The 22,889-nt window shown below is 46.6% G+C and overlaps 1 pseudogene across 1 annotated transcript; it reads right to left on the bottom strand.

The window, feature by feature from the left end:
• Positions 1-6,297: 6,297 nt before the first annotated feature.
• Positions 6,298-18,004, bottom strand: LOC117070329 (annotated as a pseudogene). Its single transcript, XR_004431870.1, has 18 exons — positions 17,612-18,004; positions 15,842-15,954; positions 13,949-14,029; positions 13,039-13,077; positions 12,724-12,774; positions 12,533-12,623; positions 12,330-12,436; positions 11,296-11,382; positions 11,082-11,189; positions 10,804-10,888; positions 9,979-10,405; positions 9,635-9,703; positions 8,302-8,377; positions 7,781-7,872; positions 7,084-7,222; positions 6,985-7,049; positions 6,736-6,889; positions 6,298-6,649 (listed from the first exon to the last, which is right to left on the bottom strand). The product of XR_004431870.1 is annotated as a golgin subfamily A member 6C-like (transcript).
• Positions 18,005-22,889: the final 4,885 nt, after the last annotated feature.

Below are 22,889 nucleotides of genomic sequence, written 5' to 3' on the forward strand. Positions count from 1 at the left end.
CTGACCACACACTGAGCCTAGGAACATCATCCTGGGCATGCCATACTTGTCGTGCAGTCTGAGTCAAGCTGCCTGGGCAGGGTATCCAGCTCCCAGCCTCCCCTGGGGGTGCCGAGAGCTGAATCCACTGCAGAGCAGGGGTGATTGTCAGGGTCCTACCTCCTCTATCTGTCGGCACTCCAGTGGCGATCTAAGTGAGAGTCCCATGCACACGGTCATCCCACAACACACTCCACAGGCCAGGCAAGGACACACAGCCCCCTTCCTCTCTCCCAGGTACCATCATAGCTGCCAGCGTGTGACCAAAGGCAGGGTCCCTGACCCCATTGAAGCACTACCACTGGCCAGCCAGCTCACGCACCTTGGCCTGTTGCTCCTAGAGGTCGCCTGGGCTGTTCAGCCAAGGGGACCACAGTTCCTGCTGGCCCAGCTGAGCTCCGCCTAGTGAACTCACCTGCCTTTCCTGCCATGGACTCTCACTCTTCTGCTTTTCCCAGCAGGAAGGACCCAGCCTCACCTATGCAACCTGCAGCCCCCCACCAACCAGTGGAGGCTCCCCTCTTAGACTTATAAGTCTATGGCCAGTGGCATCCGGCTGCCTGCCCTCCCTGCCTTCCCCAGGGTCCCCTCAGAGGACCCTGGGCTTTCTGACCACACAGAGGGGCCTCTGGCGCTCACTCCAGTCATCCATCTCTTATAGCTTCACCATTTTGGTCCAAGCAGCACTCCTTCTCTATCAAGCCTGGTGGCTGTTGGGTGGGGCTCCCCAAGGAAGAGGTGGCCCAGGGCCGTGGGTTGGAAGACAGGGTGACCAGAGAAGGGAGAAACCCAAGAGGGCTGAGCATTGGTCTGAACTATGGGTGCACTGCCTGGGTGCCGTGGGAGAGGCCAGCGTGTGTGGGGTGGAGTGGAGACGGCTGCCACAGCCCCCAGGCACTGTCTATGAAGCTTCAGCTTCTCCCTCTATCTTCCTCCCCTTTCCCTTCCAGTCCCTGTGTTCCAGGAACCTTGCCACACCCGCAACCTGCACCCTTCCCTCTCCAGCCCTCCCACAGCTGCTGCAGCACACCACTGCTTTGCGCTTGCCTCACCAGCTCTGGCTTTTCTTCAACCCATTTTCTCTCTGCTTTCTTTCCAACTGCCCGCTGAACGGGTCAGGCAAGTCCATCCCGTCCTAAGAGCCCCAGGCCCCACTTTGACCTCTAAACAGATCCTCTCTTCTCAGAGGCCTCCCTTTCCAAGCCTACCTGTGTGGGTGTCCTGTGACTTGACCGTGGATCCCCACTCCCAAAGCCTTCATCTGTGACTTAGTCTGTTGTAGTGGTGAGCTGACACTTTCAGGTGTGACCATTGCTGAAAACTTGTGCCCCCTCTGTGGTATGCCCCTGCCCTGTTCTATAAATAGCTATAAATAGTAATATACATATATATACACACACACGTGGCTGATCACCTCGCTTCTAGCACTGGGAATCAGTCCCCGTGCTGTCCTTGTGGAGTCTTGTAGCCAAACAAGAGAAAGCTGTCCCCTGACATCGCCCCTCCAAAGTGCGCCACCTCCAGTGAGCCTGTCATGCCCGGCCTGTGGACAGCCAGCCCCCGCCATCCCTCCCACCCTCCACCAAGCATGGGGGTGCTGTGCAGGCAGCCATGTGGCCTGACAGTCTCTACCAGTCCTGCTGTCCATCAGCTGAGAATCAAACCTGTTTCTGGATGACGGGGAATGTGGCCTCTGCTGGCTGTGTTCTCTGTGCAGCTCAGGGGAGGGAAAAGGCCAAGCCATTTCTAGGGTGCTGTTGGGAGCAGTGAAAAGGCTACAGCCTTTCCAAGGGACACTTCCTGGAAAGCCCCTGGAGCTTAGGTGACTCTTATCCTGTGAAGCTGACTCTGGCCATTAGCGGGCAGGGCCATGAACTCAGCCTGGAAGAGCCTGCGGGGTAGCCAGCACTCTGGAGGGAGAGACACAACAGGCTACCAGGTGCAGACAGGAGAGGGAGGCAAGGGGACAGAAAGGAAGATGCCTGGGGTGGATGGAAGTCAGTGGCCTTGGGTGCTGGAATCTGTCTTCCCGGCCACCGCTAGATCAGGCTCCTGAGCCTGTTGGCTGTCAGGGCCAGACTGTGCCCCATAGGTGCCATGGCAGTCCCGTGAAATCCACCAGGTGTCACCAGGCAGCATACAGGTAACAGGCCTGAAAGATCCCCAACAGCCCAGCTGGACATGCTCAGACACTCTGGGGCTCCTCATTCTGTGGGACAAACTGCAGGACCCAGTGAGGGAAATGGGAACACACCAGGCCGAGCAGTATGGCTAAATCCATTTATTCCAAAATGAAAAGCGAAATAAACAGGAGTCGCATCACCCACAACCCCATCCCTGCCTCCTTCCTCTGTACTATGCTAGCAATAAATAAGTTTCCCAGCCACAAATGCTTAGAACCTCCTCCTCATATGCCAGCTCCAACCTCCATGATACAGGGGGTGGCCCTACCCCAGGAATATACAAAATGTTACACAGATACTGTATGTACACTGGGGAACGGGGGCCACCCCAGCAGCCTGTGCCCTCGCCTGGTCCACAGTTAGCCCCATTGTCCTGCCTCAGCTGCCTCTGTGAATAAGAATATGGGAGCCCCCTGAGGGAAAAGTTCCTTTGGTGAGAGTAGAGAGGCCACCTCCAAACAAACCAGCTCCACCAGCTTCTGGCTCTTAAATAACAAACATCACCATCCAGAAATTTAAGCACTCAGCCCTGGTCAAGATGGCAAAGGGTCTGTTTGTCTCCCTCCATTAGATGGGGTCTTGTCTTGCTACCCTAATGGTAAAGGGGTGACTGGGAAGGGGTGGTTGGTACATGGTGGGGCGAAGACTCTAGCCTCACTTCTCCAGGCTTATGCTGACAGGGGCTTGCTTTTATTTATTTTTATTTTTATCCCATGACGTTTTTTGAAATCCATAACTTGTTTTTCATAACTTTTTAAAAATTTTTTCATAAAACTTTTTTCTATTTTTTTTTTGCTACTTCTCCACAGCATTTTTATCTCATAACTTTTTACCCCACAGTTTTTAAAAATTCCCATAACTTCTTTTCAGTTTGTGTTCTTTTAATACACTTGCATAGTTACAATTTTGTTAAAAAAAAAAACCGATGATCTCATGCCAAGTGTGCTCAGCATTTGCACAGTGTCAATACCTTTAATACTATAGTTTTCAAGACACACAAAATTTTAAGGCAGAGAAACAACACTTTGCAACAATTTCATAATTTATTACATTACAGTATATCATGATAGCAGTCAATAATGCCACTTTAGACAAAAGCCTTTAAGTATTTCCATTATACATTCTGTTAATAAGAATTCATAAATTGGTAAAAGTCATTCTAAGAAAACTTGGCAAATAAAGCTTTGGGCTTTATTTCTTTCTCTACTTTTTCTTCCCCCAGTTTCTTTGTTTTAAACTACAGTATTCATATTTTAAAATGTTTTAACTTACTTCAAAACATTAACATCGCAGTTACATTTTTGAATAGTTGTTATATTATTTTAAAGTAACTCTGTAAGATAAAGTTTTGGAGAAACTATTATGGATAGGGCTGATTTACATTTTCACACTTTCTAAAAATCAGCTTTGGTTTTAGAACTGATTTTTTTCATTTCCAGAAAATCTATCAGGTTTAGTCAGATACTTTAAAAATTATTATTATATATTGCAATCTTTTAACAGGTATTTTGATTCTTTACTTCCTACAGAAATTAAAGTTTATTCAATTGAACTCACATTTTAAAATTCTGTATTTCTGCTGAACTCTAACCTTCTAATGTTGCCTTCTAAGCAAATTGAAAGCTACCTTATACTGAATGAAGAGAACAAATACTTGCTGAATGAGGTATTGCAAAGACTGCATGCGCTTTGAAGAAAGACTTAAGTTATTGTGATATGATTTCCATTCTTTCTAGCTTTTTCTGAAACATATGACAAAATACCTACACAAAGTGGTATTTCAGTTAATATAGTACATTTATTTTCCGGACTGACATTCAGCTTAAATATGCCAGTATGTGATTTAATCCGTGACCACATTATTGTCAGATTGGTTACAGCTGCTAAACACTATCTGAAGGTCATTCCTAGTCATTTATATTTATCAGGGTAAAAGTGAAGTGATTTGAACTATAAAAATTCCTTTGAAATAATTTATCAATGTATTAGGTAAACCCAATTTCAGAATGATAAAGAAAAACTGTTAGACCAAACAAGGTGGCTAATTAACAGTGGTGCGATTTCTAGCCCGAGGGTTTAAAATGGACTTAAAGTAACTGTCTTTCAAGTGAACTCAAATAATGCAAAAGTGGCAAGTTCACAAAATAGAAGGCAAGAACAGGACCTTAAGTCCATTTTAAACACTCAGGCTAGAAATCGTACTACTGTTAATTAGCCACATTATTTGGTCTAACAGTTTTTCTTTATCATTCTGAAACTGAGTTTATCTAATACATTGATAAATTCAGTTTGGAAGAGTCAGTTGAAGTCACAAGCACCCAGTATTTGCACTCTTTCAGTGAATGCAGGCAAATCTGTTATTCCATCTGTAAAATTGTATTACTGCTCTCCTATTAATGTCATATTTATAAAAGTATTTATAAAAGTATCATTATAAAAGTATCTATAAAAGTATCATATAAAAAAGTATTTATAAAAGTATCATGAGGATGCCAAATGCTAAAAATGGAGATGGTCTAGTAACAAGAAATGCCCACCCCAGGGAGTGCGCATATATTCTAATAATGTATTCCTACATTCTAATAATGTGACGTATTTTGGAACAGAGACATTAGAACTTCATGAAGTTTTAGCTGTTCTTTCCCAAGCATCATAAAGTTATTATTTAGGCAATGTATGACTGAAATAATTCATTCATCATGTACAGGCACATGAACATAAGTATGGCACAAAATATGCCTCTAACTGAAACTGAGAGGTATAAAAACATATTTCACTCTTCATAAAGAACTTTGTGAGGAAATATAACTCTGTAATTGTAGAGACACTTTTCCTCAAAATACTCTGACATTCACAAACAGTAGATTGCACTGCAGTTTGTACACATTTTAAGTTGCATAAACTTCTCCTTGATTTTCAAATGTAGTATAATACTGTCTACTAAATCTCCTTTTTGTTTCAACTAAGTACTCTCACATATATTGGTTTATAATAATGGTTGTTATTTTTTAAGTGTTTTCCATTCAAGGAAAAGAAGTAAATTCCTATGTGAGAGTAACCAATGTGGTTGAAGAATAGGTATTAGCCAGAGAGGTCTAGATGGTAAAATCAATCTTCTAGCCTCAAGGAAGCTCCATGAACATAGAGGAACGCCAGGTATCACTCGAATTCATTCTTGACCAGAGCCTGTATGCCTGTTCCAGGGATATTTAAACTCTGAAAGGATTTCTTATGATCTTTACTAAATACATAAAGAAGAATGCCAACCAGTGCCCTTTTGTGTGATGGGACCTGTAGTCATGTGATTGAAATAGGTAACATGGACTCTGATTTAAAATGTATTGGAGATATAAATGCGCTAAGCTAGAAAAGGTTTTTCCCATCCATAGTCAATGATGGGAGCCTTTCCTTCCTCAGAAATAATCCCTTTTTAGGTCATTGAGAAAGAGTACAAAGGCCACAGCTCATGCTGCAATATCTTCATGAGCCCAGAGCACATACATATCCTAAAGGAGCTACCATAGGACGGCGCTCATTCCTGGCACCAGAATGAAGGAAACACGCTGCATCCTGCGCGCAGCTGCCAGCGCAGGCCACGTTCCTCTTCTGGGAGATTTAAAAAGCTCCCCCAAATGTTATTACTCCCATCCCCAATACACAGAAAATAGAGGAAAGGCTGTTTCCAGTTCTCAGTCTTTAAACAACTGTAAACGTCACTACTCAGAGTGGCATATCACAAAGTAAGAAACAGCGCGCACTTGAGGGCAAACCACATATTGAGCTAATGAAGAGCTCACTGTGATTAGGATTCGATCAAACATAATATCAGAACATAAGCAAATTTTACCTGAATTCCATAATGAACATACATGCTGCAAAAACATTTAAAAAACCATGGCAGCCTATTCCAAACCAGCAAGAATAATTTTGTGCAAATAGTGGGTCTTGTGTGTTTGAACTCCCACCAGGTAAGGGCAAACTCGATATGCGAGCTAATGATCTACAATTATCAATTAAAACAAAAATGTTAAAGGATGCCAGAGTGAACATCAGGAAAAGATCCACTCTCCTTACTTTTTTACAAATAAATTTAAACTGTAAATTAGAAACACAAATAAACATGAGTGGCTCTAACATTCAAATGAAGTAAATGAATTGTGTACGAGATGAATGCCATAACTTTTTGTTGTTTTTCAATTTCTTGACCAGCTCTTAGACGATGATGATGTTTATCTCCCTGTCCTCGGATGCCTGGTAAAAGAATGGCATGCAGGGTTTGCTGGCCAAGCCTGGGTGCTCCTGGGTGTCCTGCATCACAGGAAGCAGGTGCATGATCTGCTGTGTGGTGGGGTTGTCATGGGGAGAACCCTTCCTGGCCTCTCCTGGTGTGGGCTCCATGCTGTTGTCCAGGCTCACCTCATAAAAATCTTCAGAGAGAGGGAGGCAGGGATCTCAGTGCAGGGCCAGCCTCCCCTGCTCCTGCCTGCCCACCCCGCCTGAGGGCTCTACTCACCACCCTGCTCACCAGCAGCCCCAAGTTCCTTGGGGTCTGGAGCCCCTGGAGCGGGCTCATCAGCAAGGTTCTGGGGAGTGGTGAAGAATTTGCCATGCCCCTCATGGTCACCCACAAGTGGCAACACCAGCTTCTGCAGTTCCAGCGTATTCGCCTGAACGGAGGGGTGCTCAGCTGCCACACTGGAGCCGGAGGCAGCACCAGCACCCATGCCCAACCCTACCCCCATAGAGGTGGTGCACTCCCTACCTTCATCTCCTCCTCATTCTGGGCCAGCCTAATGACATCCTCCATATCCTGGTGCCACGTGTTTGTGGGCTCAGACGCTGGGGCCCCTCCAGTGGCCCTGCAGCTCCCCTTGCCGTGCCCTGGTCTCCCGCTCACTCATGCCGTCTGTTGCTTCAGAGAGCTGGATGAATCCAAGATCTAGTTTTTCCACCTGCTCCTTCCCGTCCGCCTTCTCCTTTGGGAGGTCCACAAAGCCGCTCTGGAGCCAAAATAATGGGGTCACATCTCGAGAGTGACCTGTCCTGTCCACCCCTGCATTTTTTGGCCCACGCCAGGACTCACTCACCTTCACCTTCTCCATGGCCTCCTTCAGGGCATGGTAACTCTCCCCGCACACAAACTCACCCCGAGTCCCTGGGGCTGGAGCCTCTGCCTCTGGCTCCTTCCAGGCCGAGGCCATCAGGTAAACCAGGTGCGGGCAGCACAGCCTTTGCACCTTCTGCTGCCCACATGGCCGTGCCTGCTCCTCCTGGGCACTGGCTCCAGGGGAGTTGAAAAATGCCACTTGAAGGCAAGAGGTGAGTATTCTTATAGGGGCATACACAGAACAAATGGGGCAGGGAGGTGAAGTGCAGCCCCTTCCCTTGGGGCCTCAGAGAGTGCACCTGTGGTCACAGGTGAAATGGTGTCTGACCACTGGCTCCCAGAAGGGATGAGGGTCCAGAGAAATCAGAAGGCAGGGAAACCAAGAGCATAAGGGAGTGGGAGGGACCACAGAGGAAGGTGGCAAAGGGGAGGTGGGGAAAGTCAGGCTCACCGTGGCCTCCCAGCCCTCCTGGTCCTGTGGGATACTCGGCATGGGCCGAGGTGCCTCCTCTTCCTCACTGTCCAGATGTCCTCCTCCATCTCCTGTGGGGAGGTGGCCAGAGGGGTCCTCAGACAACCCAACAAGGGAAGTACTGTGGGCCCATCTCTGTCCTCACCCTCACTGTGTAACCCTGAGCCAGCCCCTCCCCAGAGGGGAATGAACTGCTGTTCTTAATTTTCCCTTTTAAGAACCAAGGTCTTGCTATATTGCCCAGGCACAGTCCCACTACCGGTTGGTGCGGGAGTTCTGACCTGCTCCCTTTCTGATCTGGGCCAGTTCACTCATCCTTAGGCAACCTGGTGGCCCCCTGCTCCCAGAAGGTTACCATATTGATGCCAAACTTAGTGCAAACACCTGATTGGCATAACGACCAGCTATTCTAAAGGTCTCTTCCAACTCCTCAATCCTATGCTGCTAACAGTCCCTTCCTCCTGGGGCTCTCTCCTCTTCCTCTGAGTGGTCTCCTGTACCTTCTCCAGGGAGAGCCATGACGCTCAGCTGGGTCTCTAGCTGTTGGTTCTGATGGCTGGCAGTTTATAGGTGCTCCTAAGGGGACAGAAAACAGACTGAGAAGGCATGGAGGTTGCCAGGTCATCCCCCTCAGGGCTCCATCCTCTGCAACTCCCTCCCCTGGGTCTCCTGCAACTTATGGTAGGCCATCTCAGCCACCGCTTTGCCCTGAGCTTCCTACTGCTGCAGCCACTCCATGAGCTGGGTCTGCAGCAATAACTGCCTGTGCAGCAACTCCTTCTCAGAGGTCAGCTGCTGATAGCTGGCCAGGTACTGCTGCAAGTACTAGTCTCACTTCTGCTGCAGACTCTGAGACTCTTGGCTCTTCAGCTCCACCTGCAGGAAGACCCTGGGCATGAGGGTACGTGGTGGCTGGCTTCCAGATTCTGGGCCCATTAATAGAGTAGCAAGGGCACTGTGGGGCTCTGTCAGCTGCCCAGGCCCCTGGCCCCTTGCTCCAGGCCTAAGAGACTGCCTCCCTTGCCAAGAACCCCATACCTCTTCCCCCAGCCTCAAATCTCATCTCCTTCTTCCCACCATTTAAACTGTAGGCCACAGACTGGTGGAAAAGCAGAGGGAGCCAACCACCATCTGCTAAGTGTGCCACATGCCTAATGTTTCCATGTATTCTCTCATTTAATCCTCAGTACCTCCGTAAGGAAAATGCTAACTTCCTTTTGAAGTTAAAGAAACAGAGACTTAGAGATGAAAAGTAGTTGAATGGTGACCAGTGGAACGGAGGCCAGAATCCAGTTTGAATCTAAGGAGGCTTTTTTGTTTTGAGACAGAGTGCCATGCCAGCTCACTGCAACCTCCACCTCCCGGGCTCAAGAGATTCTCATGCCTCAGTCTCCTGAGTAGCTGGGATTACAGGCATGTGCCATCATGCCTGGCTAATTTTTTGTTGTTGTTGTAATTTTAGTAGAGATGAGGTTTTGCCCTGTTGGCCAGGCTGGTCTCAAACTCCTGACCTCCCAAAGTGCTGGGATTACATGCATGAGCCACCTTGCCTGGCATAAGGAGCCTCTCATACCACTGTCTTCCCCTATGATTGGGGGAATCCATGCCTCTAGCTGGGATGATGATGTCCAGACCTGGGAGGAGCCCAGGGCTACCCACCTCTAAAAGTCAGAGGGCAGGAAGCAAGAGACAGTCAAAGGGCTGCGCTGGAGGGTGCTGGGGTCACCTACCCCCCAGTTGGAGCTGCCTTTGGCCTGGCACCTCCCCTCCTCAGAGGCTGGTGCCCACCTCCCAGCCCTTCATGGATGGGGCGGAGGTTACCGTCTCCTTCACCTCACCCAGCTTCTCCTGCAGCTCCTTTACTTGCTGCTCCAACTGCAGTGCACTCTTGTTCTCGTTGTTCTGGACAAAGAGAAGCAATCAGTGGCCACCCACTGCAGCTGGAGACCCCAGAACTTGGTGTCTGCTTCCCATGTCACCGGGAAGAGTGAGGCAGGTTGGAAAAATCATCCCCTCTCCCCAACAGCCATCAGAGCAGGGCCTGATGAGCTCTGGCTCACAGGTGCCTTTAGAAGTACCATTTCATGTAAGGGCTACACTGCCCCATTTTACAGGTGGGGAAACAAAGGCCTGGAGGGTTAGGGATGAGGGCAGGCTCCACAGGTAGGGCAACCCACCAGATCCTCGAAGCTGCAATGTGGCTCGGCTAGCTGTTTGTCAAGCGTGTGGTTCTGGGAGAGCTCGAGCCTCTCCTCCTCCTTTTGTAGCCTCTCCTCCTGCTTTCGCAGCCTCTCACCCTGCTCCCGCAGCCTCTCCTGCTGCTTCCGAAGCCTCTCCTTTGGCTCACACAATCTCTCCTGCTCCCGCAGCCTCTGCTCCTCCTGCTCCCACAGCCTCCTCTAGTCCTGCTCTTGGAGCCTCTCCTCCTGATCCGGAAAGCTCTCCTTTTGTTCCTTGCTCAGGAGACTCAAAGCCTGATTGTTTCCACCTGGGACTGCAGCTTTCCCTCCAGACGTTCCACCTCCTTCCTCAGGTGCCTGGCCTCATCTTGTAGCTGCTCCACCTCAGAAGCCCCTGCTGGGGGTGCTGGGGACAGGGGCTCAGCTGAGAAAGGAAGCAGACAATAAGGGCCTCTGGATTCCCCAACCACCGCCCCCCTACCCAAAAAGAAAAAATAAAACCCTCCTCTTGATGCACAGCTCCTCTCAGGCTTCCCAAACTTGGCCTCACTACTAATGATTCCTTGCACCTGATGGTAGCCAATTTCCAAGCCACTTTCAGATAGAGAGCACTGTGGGTAGCTGACAATGGGCACTCTTCCCTCTTTGCTGATGGGGACCCTGAGGGTCATGGAGATGACAAAACTTGCTGTCTCCTGGCACAGACCTCTTTCCCTCTGCCTCAAAGCCCTTCCATCCACCCACCTCCCTGGGGCATTCTAAGCCACCCCCACAGTCCTCTGATGCCAGTCCTGCTCCCATGTCACACCAGCCCCATTTTACCCATCTGGGGTTTGAGTTCGGACAAGCTCCTCTCCAGCTCCTGTATCCGATGTATGTCACGCTTCTCCTTCTTCAATGTGCGAGCCTGCCCAAAGCACAGAGCGGAAGGGCCCTGGAGAGAGGGGCTGGTGGCTGGACAAGCTACCATCTCCCTCTCTGCCCCCACCTCCACAAAGCCCAGATCCATGACTACCTCTGGCTGTACTAGTCCCATTTTACAGATGCCCAGAAAGATCCAGTGACCTATCAAAGGTGGGGGCTGAAGGGTCATGTCTCACCTCCACCGACATTTTCCACATCCTCTCCTGCCACCGGGCCCTCTCTCCTGTTACATGTTGAGCATATTCATCTCTCTCTAGCTGGACTTGTTTAAGTGACTCTGTCATCTGCAAGGATGGGCACAGAAGTTAGGAAGGGCTGTCACTGGTCCTCACCTGCTCCTGGCCAGTGGGGATCATCATCCTTCCACATCCCTTCTCTGCAAAGCCTCACCTGTGTCACGTGTGTGTTCAGCAGCGCCTGCTCCTTTGTGGACTGCTGTAACTGCTGCTGGAGGACTGCTTCACTGTGGCTTGAGGACTGTAAAGATCAAGGCATTTCCAAGTCCATGGCCTGGTTTTTAAAAGAACTCAGTAAAGTTGGAAGCGACAGAGAAAGATCGAATTTACAGCTGGCCAAAGAGGCCCAGAGAGATCAGATAATATTGCCATTGTTGTTACTGTTGTTACTACCACTGTTTGAACCTTTACGGAGTTCACCAGGTACGATGCTAACAATCCCATTAATCCTCACTACCACCATATGAGACAGTTACTAGGAAAACCTCTATTGTGTAGATGAAAAACATGGAGTATTCGAGGTTAAGTTCTTGCCTAAGATCACTTAGATAGAGCTGGGATTTGAACACCAAATTGGACAGGTCTGTCTGATTCTTAAGCCCAATTTTCTTGCTGGGGGTGGGGGCACACATAGGAAAGGGGAAATTTATCTTTTGTTTGTTTTTTGAAAGGATGATACATTCGCATAGTCCAAAACTCAGAAGGTACAGAAGGGAAGTGTCTCCCGGCACCTTGTTACTCTCTCCTGAGTTTTTTACAAACACTTACAGACATGTTTTATGTACATTATCATAGTATGTACACACACACACACACACACACACCTACACACACACTTTCCTCTCTCTACAGAAATGGTAACATACTAAAGGTACTCTTCTGTACCTTCACAGTACAAGTACCCGATACCCCACCTAAGACTTGGCCAAGGCCACAGCCAGGTAAGGGCAGGGCAGGCACTTGGTCTCTGAGCTCTGCGTCCAGTGCTCACTGCCCACAGTGCCCCCAACACACACACAGCAGCTGACTCAGCACCAGGCTGCCTCTAACAACCATACACAAAAGCAGCTTGAAATGATCCTGCTGCCTTCTGGGCAGGACACTGCATCCTGCAGAAGGGAGCTTTAGGCTCACTCCTCCATCTGGGAAGCCAGGCTGCCAGGGGACGGGGCAGCTGGTTGGACTCACCCTGTCCTCTTCTTGCTGCTGTGTAGACACAGCAGAGAGAGCTCGCTCCAATTCTTGAGTACGCTGCAAGGAGTATTGCAGGCGGCTGGCCAGACCCTTGGAGTCTTCTGTAATGACAGAGGTTGAGATGGGGCCAAAAGGACTCCCCCTAAAGACCTGTCAAAGTGCCAGGTTGAAGGATGACCAGGTGCCCAGATTCCTACCTTCGAAGTGTCTGGCAGCACATTTAGTATGGTAAAGGGTGGTCTTCAAGTCTGCCTTTTCCAACATGTCCAACATGAGGGTGTTGATTGTCTGGAATTGAACATTTGGGAGAAAAGTCAAGAAAGTGCTGAAAGAGAAGGAAAGAAACATTCTCCAAAGGACAGGAGAAAACTCCCCACCCTCCACTCACCTCTAACTGCTCCATTTGTGCTTTCTGTATTTCATTGTTTGCTTTCTTTTCCTATAGGAAGAGGAAGACAGAGCTCTTACCATGGGAAGCAGAGATAGCACAGCAAGAGACATGCCCCCAGAATGCCACCAATGCCCCAGGACAGGTCCACTCATGGGACTAAGTTATCAGGGACCCTATGGGGATGGGATGGAATCTGAGGGGTGAGCCTTCTTCCCCAGGCTGGGAGTGGGTGAGATGAGACTGGAGCCTCTACATCTGAGTGTCCCTCAAACCCAGCAGCCATGTTGTGAGCAAACAAAGAAATGACGTTACTTCTTCCAGCTGATGTTCCACTTGTTTCTTCTGTTGTTTCTCTGGGGAGAGTCAACCCCAGAGTCAGGTGACTGAGGGTGGTCCCCTCAACTCTATTCCCCAGACCAGGAAGCAGTAGGCAGGGGCCAGGAATGGATTTTAAAGGCAATGTTCTCAGACCCAGTGGCAACACGAACTGGTCAACTCCCCTCAAGTTCCCAAGGACAGATGATTTGGGTCTCTGTCGGTTTTTGCCCACAGCCGCAGAACTCAAAGTCTGAATCTGGATTCTCTCGAAAGGACAGTAACATAAATTTCCAGAGACAGAGTCTGAGAAAAGCCCACCCTTCTGCCAGCTTGTTATTTAGAAAGGTGCGTTCATTCAACAAACACTTACTGAGCACATACGGGCCAGGTACGGTTCTCCATGGCAAATATAGGATGGAAAAGGACAGACAGGAGCCCTTGGCCATGAGGTTTTCATTCTAGGGGCCATTAAATCTCGGACTCTCAGAGCTAACAGAGACCTTTGATGCTCTACCTCCTCCAGAAACACGAGCCCAAGGAGGAGAGGTGACTTGTCAAATTTGCTCTGAAAAGAGCAAATTCAGGACTGAGTCAGGGCAGAAATACAGGGCCCCTGACAACCAGTCAGGCTAGTGCTTCCCTGAGAGGTGACAACCCTAGGGTGTGTGTGGCCAGGACTGGAGCAGAGGTGTCTGGAGAACAGAGAGTTGACAAAGAGGGCAGCGACAGAAGAGCCATGCTACATGCGCCTTGCTCTGGAGTCCCTCCAGGTGAGGCCTGGGTGCTCCAGCTTCCCATTTGCCCTTGGTATCAGGGGCCCCCAGCCCCTTTCTTCAGGGCCCCATGGATAAACTAAAGACTAGGATTGGCAGCATGGAATCAGGGGACCCCACTGGACTCTTACCAATGATTCTATGTTTTCATTAAGGTGATTGATTGTCGTGGAGTTTGAGTCCAGGGCTACTGCTAGTTCTTGGTACCAGCTCTGAGGCGCATACAGAGAGGATGAGTTGGAGGAGGATTGCAGGGAGAGGTAGAGAGAACAATCATTAGGGCTGGGGTGTGTGGGGGTTGTCTCAGCTGGTAAAGGGGCACCCAGCCCCTGCTGTGAGAGGAGGTTGGAGGGCTGGCCTGCAGGGTCACTGCACCTAGGCCCAGGGCCTCTTACCTCCAGATCCTTCAGGATAACAGATGATGCAGGAGTAATAATGATGACAAATTCAGAAGAAAAACAGAAACTTACATGGGAAACAGTTATGGATATCAAGAAGGTAAAAAACAGCAAGGGGCCAGGCACAGTGGCTCACACATGTAATCCCAGCACTTTGGGAGGCTGAGGCGGGTGGATCATTTGAGGTCAGGAGTTCAAGACCAGCCTGGCCAACATGGTGAAACTCTGTCTCTTTTAAAAATACAAAGATTAGCCGGGTGTGGTGGTAGTTGCCTGTAATCCCAGCTACTCAGAAGGCTAAGGCAAGAGAATCATTGAACCCAGGAGGCAGAGGTTGTAGTGAGCTGAGATGACACCACTGCACCCCAGTCTGGGTAACAGAGTGAGACTCTGTCTCAAAAAAAAAAAAGACAAGAAAAAAAGCCCCAAATCCCACATGCCTGCTCTGTACGTTATTCCCATAAACAGGCTGAAGGTTAATGGCAGCAACATAAAATAAGCCAGAGGTAAAGTATCCCCCAAACCAGAGAAGCCTCAGGGGCATGCACAGCTGGGTACAGCAAGCCAGAGAGGGGTCCTGGCACTGCCTCATCTTCCACTTGTTCAATGGCAGAGTGCTACTCCATTGGAATGGTTAAGGTTGGACACAGGCACCTTCGGAATGTCCTGAATCTACAGGAGGTGACAAGGGAAAAACAAGGGCAAGTGGAGAAAGACAGAAGTAGCTTAGAGAGAAGCAAGAAAGGGTAGGAGGAAGATGTGCGTTCCCCTGCTGAAGAGCAGAGGAGATTAAAACCATGGCCTATGCCATTTTTCCAAATGGCCACCTGCTGCCTTGCCAGGGGCAGGAACAAATAGATGGAAAAGTCCCCTGAGCGATGCAGTCACAGAGCGGACTCACCTGACCAATGCAGCTCTTAATATGCTCACTGGACCCCCTCCCTCAGGCCCAGGACATGGGCGATGAATCTGGTAGAGCTCCAGACCTCCACATCCATTAAAAAAAAACAGACTTCTGAGTAAGGGTTCACTTGAACTAAGGGGGCTGTAGCTAAAAAACAAGTTTGAAAGACACTGATCTTCTCCAATATCATCTTACAGAGGAGGAAACTGAGGCCCACAGGAAGAAGTGATTTTTCTGTGGTCACCCAGCAAGCTGGTGGCAAGTTAGATCTTCTATTATTTCTAGTGCCTGGGGCTGTCCTCACCACACACTGGGCCCCCTTCCGTGACCCTAAAGGGACAGCCTGATGGCAAGTGGCTGTACTCATTGGCCCAGCTTCCCCTTGAGACTGGGGATGAGGAAAATCAAACAGCAATGACCATTTCCTGAGTATACTGGCTGTTTACAGCAGGCCATGTGCTAAGGATTAACATAAAAACAACAATAATAAGAAATCTAATTTAAACTTCACAAATGGAAGTCAAACAATACTACCCCTATTTTACAGATGTGAAAAGACAGGCCCAAAGAGCTGAAGCAATTTGCCATAAATCAGATGCCTAGCAGATGGAGAGGCAGGATTCAAACCCAGAATTCTCTACCAGTACCCAGCAATCTCAACAATTACCCTCTACTGCCCCTTGGGCCCCCTGTCCCCAGGAGCCTGGTCAGCCAAGACTCACATCCTCAGGTGAGTGGCAACTACCAGAAGTGGTTGTCTCAGGGCTACTTCCAGTTTTTTTCTTCTTTGTCTTCGCTCCTGTCAGAACACCAGGGCTGTTCCTCTGCTGATACTCTTTTAGCTGTGGGAAAGAAGAGCAGTAATACTCATGAGAACTACCAGCCCCTACAGCCACATCCTCCTTTACAGTTTTTGCAAAATACTCTTATACACCATCTGATTTAATGCCACCAACAACTGTACAAGGTGCTGTCACAATCACTTAGTGACTGAGAGGAATGGATACGATGGCTTAAAAAAAAGGTTGGGGGCAATAATGGAACTTAAACTCAGTCTTCTGACTCCAAGCTCTGGGGTTTTCCACAAATCAGCAGCTGCCAGGGACCAAAACCAGAGGCAGAGGTAGAAAAGTAAACATTAAGTAGTCAAGAACTGCACACTGTGTGGTTTAGAGTCATACATCCTCACATGTCTGTTAGTGTGAATAAGTGCACCAGTATCTCTCAAACTTTTATATCAATGTGTCCTCATGGCAGAAGGCAGCTTCTTTGTTAAATCCGGGAATTTATCAGAAAGAGGATAATCCAAGTCTCATTTCAGAGAGAAGTCTGGTATACTCTCTTAGAAACCTATGTGACTGTCATCCCTAAGTACATTAATGATTTTTCTCTCTTAAGAGAATTGAGGGAAACAGATGCTTCAGAAAGATCTCCCACATTTATCCTGTGGCACTCAAAGTACCCCAAGTTGAGATGATATGAGGAAGATTCAAGTTGTCAAGTTCAGTTTCCCAAGATCTGTTCCACAGAAGATGAGCAAATCTCACTTCAGAGACCACTGACTGAAGAGCAGTTTGGTCCCAGAACTGTGGAGAACTCAGAAAAAAATGTTAAAGTCTCTCTGGAAAGTAGAAGTCTGGGAGAAAACCAAACCAAACCCATTCTCCCATTGCCACCCTAAGATACTGTCAACGTTTTGAGTTCATGGGGGAAGTGTAGGCTTTTCCCACTGTCAATGTCTACGTTAAGGGAGTAAGGCAGCCTGAAACCTCCTGCTCCTAGGTCCCATAATCCCCGTTCTCCTTCCAGCTGGAAATCTATGCTGTGACCAGAGGAACCAGAAATGGGGTGAGAACACTTAGGGACTGGGGCATAAGATCAAAGGCTGGTCTTGCAGCAGTAATGACAGTTCCTAGGGGGACTGTGACATCACTAGATTCCACTCCTCCCAGGGGAGGGGACCACATTAGTGCGATGCCCGAGTTACTACTCCAGGATGGGGGAGGAAAACACAGGATTGGGACCCAGGTCCTTGGAGACACCAGCCCAAGAAGCCCAGGGAGGTCAAGCTTGGGGCAGCAGGAGGGGAGGGCAGAGTCTGCAGTAGGGAGCCCCAGGAGTCACCAGCCCAAAGTCACCCAGGGACAACTGGTGAGGGTGGGGCCTTGGGCTGGGGGACCCAGGTCTTGGGAGACGCAAGCCCAAAGAGCTCAGGAAGGTCGAGTTTGGGGCAGCAGGAGGTTAGGGCTGAGTATGGAGCGGGAAGCCACAGGAATCACCCACCCAAAGTCATGCTGAGGTGATTGGCAAGGGCAGGGACTGGGCTCCTTGCTGAAGGGGTGGGGCTGACTGACAACACTTTGGTTGAGGGAGCCCAGAGGCTCAGGGGTTGTGGGGCACAGTCCAGTGTGCCTCAGGAGTGGTATGGACTCTGGCAACGGTCTTGTTGTCGGAGGGGATCTGTGGCTGGGTTGGGGGCCATGACCTGGTGCGTTTTAACTTTTTCTTGGCTGCAGCCAATTTGTCCTGTCGTGTTTTTTCTGACATCGCAGGGTGGGGAGGGAGGCAGGGTTGGGACCACATCAGCAAAATCCCAGTAAGCACTGCTGAATGCCTCCAGTTACCTACCAGGCAGCTGTGTGACTGAGCCAGAGAGGCATAACCAGGGCCCGAGGAGAACACAGAATAGGGGCGTGGCCTTAATGCTCCAAGCCCATTGGTCAGTGAGAAAGATGAGAGGGAAAGGAGGCGTGGTCAAGCAGCAGTGTGTCCAGAGGGACCTGTGGCATCACAACGCTAAAGCTGCCCATGCAACCGCTGTCCCCACCCACTCGGAGAGAGGGGCAGGGCCACCCACTCTGGGAGAGGGGAGGGGCTGGCTTTTGCTTTAAAAACTTTAAAACTGTAAAAAATAAACTTTAAAAAATATATGTGGGTACACTTTATACATGTGTGTCTGTGTGTGTGTATCTATGTGTTCCTCCGGAGCTGTCTTCATTATCCAGCTTCTATGCAAGGTCTATGATTTTGGCCTATATTTTTCATCTTCAAATAGAATATAAGAATTACCAGTATTACCTTAACTGAGATACCGATCCTATAAAAATGGAAAATCCATAGCATGCTTGATGATTAATGAAGCAGACTATAATATCCAGCATTCCAATAAGATAAAATAATCACAACGGTTTCTCTTTTTTGGAAAAACGTTTCTCTTATTCTCCTACATTATTAAGATTTTTTTAAAAATAAGAAACATGTCTAATATCTTTAAAAACACAAAGCTTTTGGGCCCGGTGCGGTGGCTCACACCTGTAATCCCATCACTTTGGAAGGCCAAGGCGGGTGGATTGTCTGAGGTCAGGAGTTCGAGACCAGCCTGGCCAACATGAAGAAACCCCGTTTCTACTAAAAATACAAAAATTAGCCAGGTGTAGCGGTGGGTGCCTGTAATTCCAGCTTTTTGGGAGGCTGAGGCAGGAGAATCACTTGAACCCAGAAGATGGACTTTGCAGTGAGCCAAGCTCACACCACTGCACTCCAGCCTGGGCGACACAGCAAGACTCCATCTCAAAAGAAATAAAATAAAATACAAAATAAGTAAGAACAGAAAGCTTCCAATCTAATGAGCACTTAAAGCTCTTTACCAATTTAAAATGAATACAAGGCCCATTTTTCTAGACTCACCTGGCCTCTCTAAGCCTTGCAAATGAAACTGAATTTCTCACTTGATACTTGGCTATGACTTGCAACCATGACAACTAAGAACTGTGTTATGTCACTGTGTATTGCTTGTTACTTGAATTCCATAATAGGCTGGGATCAAGGGTTGAATCTTTCATGATTTTCTCCATAACCCGTGTGCTTCTCATCCCACACCAAACTAAGCTTTTTTCTAGAGTTCTACGATTTACAGTTAATAGACAAGAGTGGTTCTCAGTAATGTAGTCTCTGGACTAGCAGCAGCAGCAGCACCTGAGACCTTAAAAGTACAAATTCTCAGGCCCCACCCTGGACCTGGTGAATCAGAAACTCTGGTGTATGGCTCAGCAATCTATGCTGCAGTAATCCCTCCAGGTGTTCAAGAACCTCTGGCATACAGCAGGTAGAAAAATGTGTTTCCTTCTGTAGATCCAAAGCCAGGGATACCATAGGTTCTATCTTGATCTGAAACAATGACATGCAATTAAAACACATAAATCTCCTTCCTACTCACCCTCCATCCAATGTGTTTTATTTTTATGAGTTCAGTAAGAAAACAAGTGGCAAGCAGAGATTAAGTCTAAAACGTATATTTACAATTATCAGTTCTCATCCAATCTGATCTCATACAAAACCATTTACATCCTCTTACATCTCAAGTTTTTAAAAAGTGTCTTCACAATGTAAGTCTCAGGCACACTAGCAGTTCTATAATGAAACACCAAGTAGATCAGAATGTCCAAACTTACTAGAGAAGAAAAGTGGAATCACTGGCAATATTTTCAAATTGCATTCAACAGGAAGTTTAAGTTTTGAAATTTTTTTCACCTTCATTTTTTTCACCAAGTTCATAGAATTAAACCAGAATACACCATTCCTTCAAAGCCAGGCAAAGTTTTGCTGTATTATTTCTGTATTATTTCTTTGGATATGAAGAAGATTCCCAATAGGTGCATTTTGTGTACCTGCAAAGATGCAGAACTAAACAGTTCCATCTGTTCAATTTTAAAACAAAAGTCCTGTAAACCTCAGATGGTGAGTGAAATACTTCAACACTAGCACCAAAGCCTCAAATATGAAAAGATACCAAGAACTCCACTAGCAAACAAAACTAAACCTTGGCTAGGAGCAGTAGTTCACACCTGTAATCCCAGCACTTTGGCAAGCCAAGGTGGGAGGATTACTTGAAGTCAGGAGTTCAAGACTAGCCTGGGCAGCATAGCAAATTCACATCTCCACAAAAAATTTTTAAAATTAGCTGGGCATGGTGGCACACACCTGTAGTCCTAGCTACTTGGGAGGCTGAGGTGGGAAAATTGCTTGAGCCCAGGAGTTTGAGGCTGCAGTAGCTATGATTATGGCACTGTACTCCAGCCTGAGTGGCAGAGCGAGACTCCTGCTACTGTTTACACTAAAATCACTAAGTTAAAATGTTTTCAAATTTGGCGGATAAAAATTAAGTGAAATGTGACTCTGGAGTTTGGCTAGTGAAAGGGAAGGAAAAGAAAGGAAAGGAAGAAGGAAGGAAGGAAGGGAGGGAGGGAGGGAAGAAAGGAAGGAAAAGAAAGAAAAGAAAAGAGAAACAAAATAAAGAATGAAAGAATGAACAAAAGAAAGAAAAAACGAAAGAAAGAACGAAAGAAAGAGAGAGAGAGAAAGAAAGATGGAAGGAAGGAAGGGAGGGAGGGAAAGGCAAGGCAAGGAGGAAGAGAAACGTGAAATGACAAACTACTTACTGGGAGAAAGTTTTTGTAACCTCAATGACAGATAAAAGGTTTGTATCCTCAGTCTGTAAAGAAATTTTTTAAATTACTCAGAAAAAAAAAAAACAACAAGCGATTTTCAACAGACAATTGGCAAGGGAGAAACAGGCACTTCTCTCAAGAATAAAAATGGCCAATAGGCATATAGAAAAGATTCAAAAGCACTAGAAATCAAAGAAATGTGATGAAAACACTGAGATTTTCTGTATAAAGGCAACAAAGATGACAAACGGAAGGGGGAACCTGGAGCTCTGTCCTTATTGGTGGGAGTATAACCTCAGTCACTTTTCCTGGAGGATAATTGGAAAATTTCTATTAAAAACCCTAAAAATTATTTTCCTCCAGAAATTCTACTTCTACGAATTTAGTCCAAAAATGCTTGCTCAAGTCCATTAAAACGTGTATAGAAGAAAATTCACCTCTGGTGTGGCAATGATTAACAATATACATCCAGCTATTAAAAATGATGATGCCAGGATATATTTACTGTCACAGAAATATGCCCAAAATATAGTAAGTGACAAAAGACTATATATTACGATTCTGCTTTTTCAAAGGTTTATATGCATAAAAAAAGTATGTAAAGCAACAAACCAGAATGCTTTGAGTGGCAAATTAAAGATTTTTCTTAATATTTGTCATCCAAATTATCATGAAAAGAATGTGATTTCCTTTATAATCAGGGAGAAGTGTTATTTTCATTTATTTATATTTAAATCTCTTTTCTTTTTCTTATTTTTTTCCTGTATGTATCCCATGTAGGCTGGAATCCCTGCCTCTTGAGGTAAATCAGCCCATTTTGGGGAAGTGCACTACATAAAGCTGCCCCATCCTCCTTTACTTTAGGAGATCTGGAGACATTTTTGTTTCAAATTGTTTTATTGTTCTCAGAGTACTTTTTTAAATATATGAAATTGAGGAAAAGACAAAGGAAAGGCTGACTCCCTACCCTCCTGGGGCTACTCTTCCAATTTTTGCTGCTATTGTTATGCATTAATATTCACTGGGTACTAAAAAGATGGGCAGCCCCTTAGATCCTTTTTTCTTATCTCTTTCTCATAATCCTACTTCATTCCTTCATTCATTTATTTTTAAAAAGGTCATATGTACAAATACATAGTTCAGAAAAATTTTAAATACAGCTATTTTTAAAAGTATATGGCAAAATCCCATTCACAGTCTTATTCTCCTTCCACAGCCAAAAACTTTTGATTGGTTTCTTATATATCATTTCAGAATTTATCTTTGCAAATACACACGTCTTTATTCTACTCTTCTCCCTCAACATAAAAAGTAGCGTACAATACATACTATACCATTCCTTGTTCCTTTAAAAAGAAAACACACACAATATATCCGAGTTCTTCCACATGAGTACCTAGGTCTTTCTCATTCTTCTTTACAACTGCACAGTATTCATTGTTTGGATGTACCACAGTTTACTTAACCAGTTCCCTGTTGGTGGACACTGAAGTCATCCTTATCATAGTATTACAAACAACAATGCCAAGCATAACCACCCACACACACCAAGTTCATTTCTGAATCTGCCTTCGATGAAGCCTCTGTTTGAATCACCACAAGGTCACAAGGCTGAAAAGTGAGCCCCTGTTTTAGTTTTCACTACATACAGCAGGATGTAGCAAAAGACTCCCTGGGCAAAGCAAATGTGCTCTTGGGGATTTACTTCATAACCATAAATGGATAAACAGCACACCAAGGAGAAACATTTCTATTTAACCATGCACATGTATGTACATAATACATGCATATGCATAGAAAGTATATAATAGATCCATCAAAGCATTAAGCATTGTCTCAGTATGGTGGATCTATGGAGTGTTTTGTAGACCACCCTCCTTGTGTATCAATTCTTTCTAATTTCACAACAGTGAATATGTACTATTTTTGAAGTATAAAATTTCAAAAAATGTTAATTCAAATTGAGCAGGATACATTCCTTTGGTCTGTCCTATATTTGTATGGTGCTCTAGAGTGCTCAAATATCACTTCATTTAAGCATTTTATTTATTGATTTTTTTCAAATATAGAGACAGGCAGGTCTACAGATTCTAGATCCTCCTGGGTCTTCCCACTTCCACCTCCCAAAGTGCCAGTATTACAAGAGTGAGCCATCAGGCCTGGCCAGCTTCATTTGAGAAATCTTTCCCTAGCACTCCCTCCACATATTGCGAATAATTCCTTTCTTCTTGTTTAGATAGCATCTTAGTCATATCTCTATTACCTCACTTGTCACATGTCACATTGCTCACCCATCCATCTCCCTTGATTGCTCATGAGCTTC

The sequence above is a fragment of the Trachypithecus francoisi genome, unplaced genomic scaffold, assembly GCF_009764315.1.
Source record: "Trachypithecus francoisi isolate TF-2019V2 unplaced genomic scaffold, Tfra_2.0 Lachesis_group3, whole genome shotgun sequence".
Classification (NCBI taxonomy): domain Eukaryota; kingdom Metazoa; phylum Chordata; class Mammalia; order Primates; family Cercopithecidae; genus Trachypithecus; species Trachypithecus francoisi.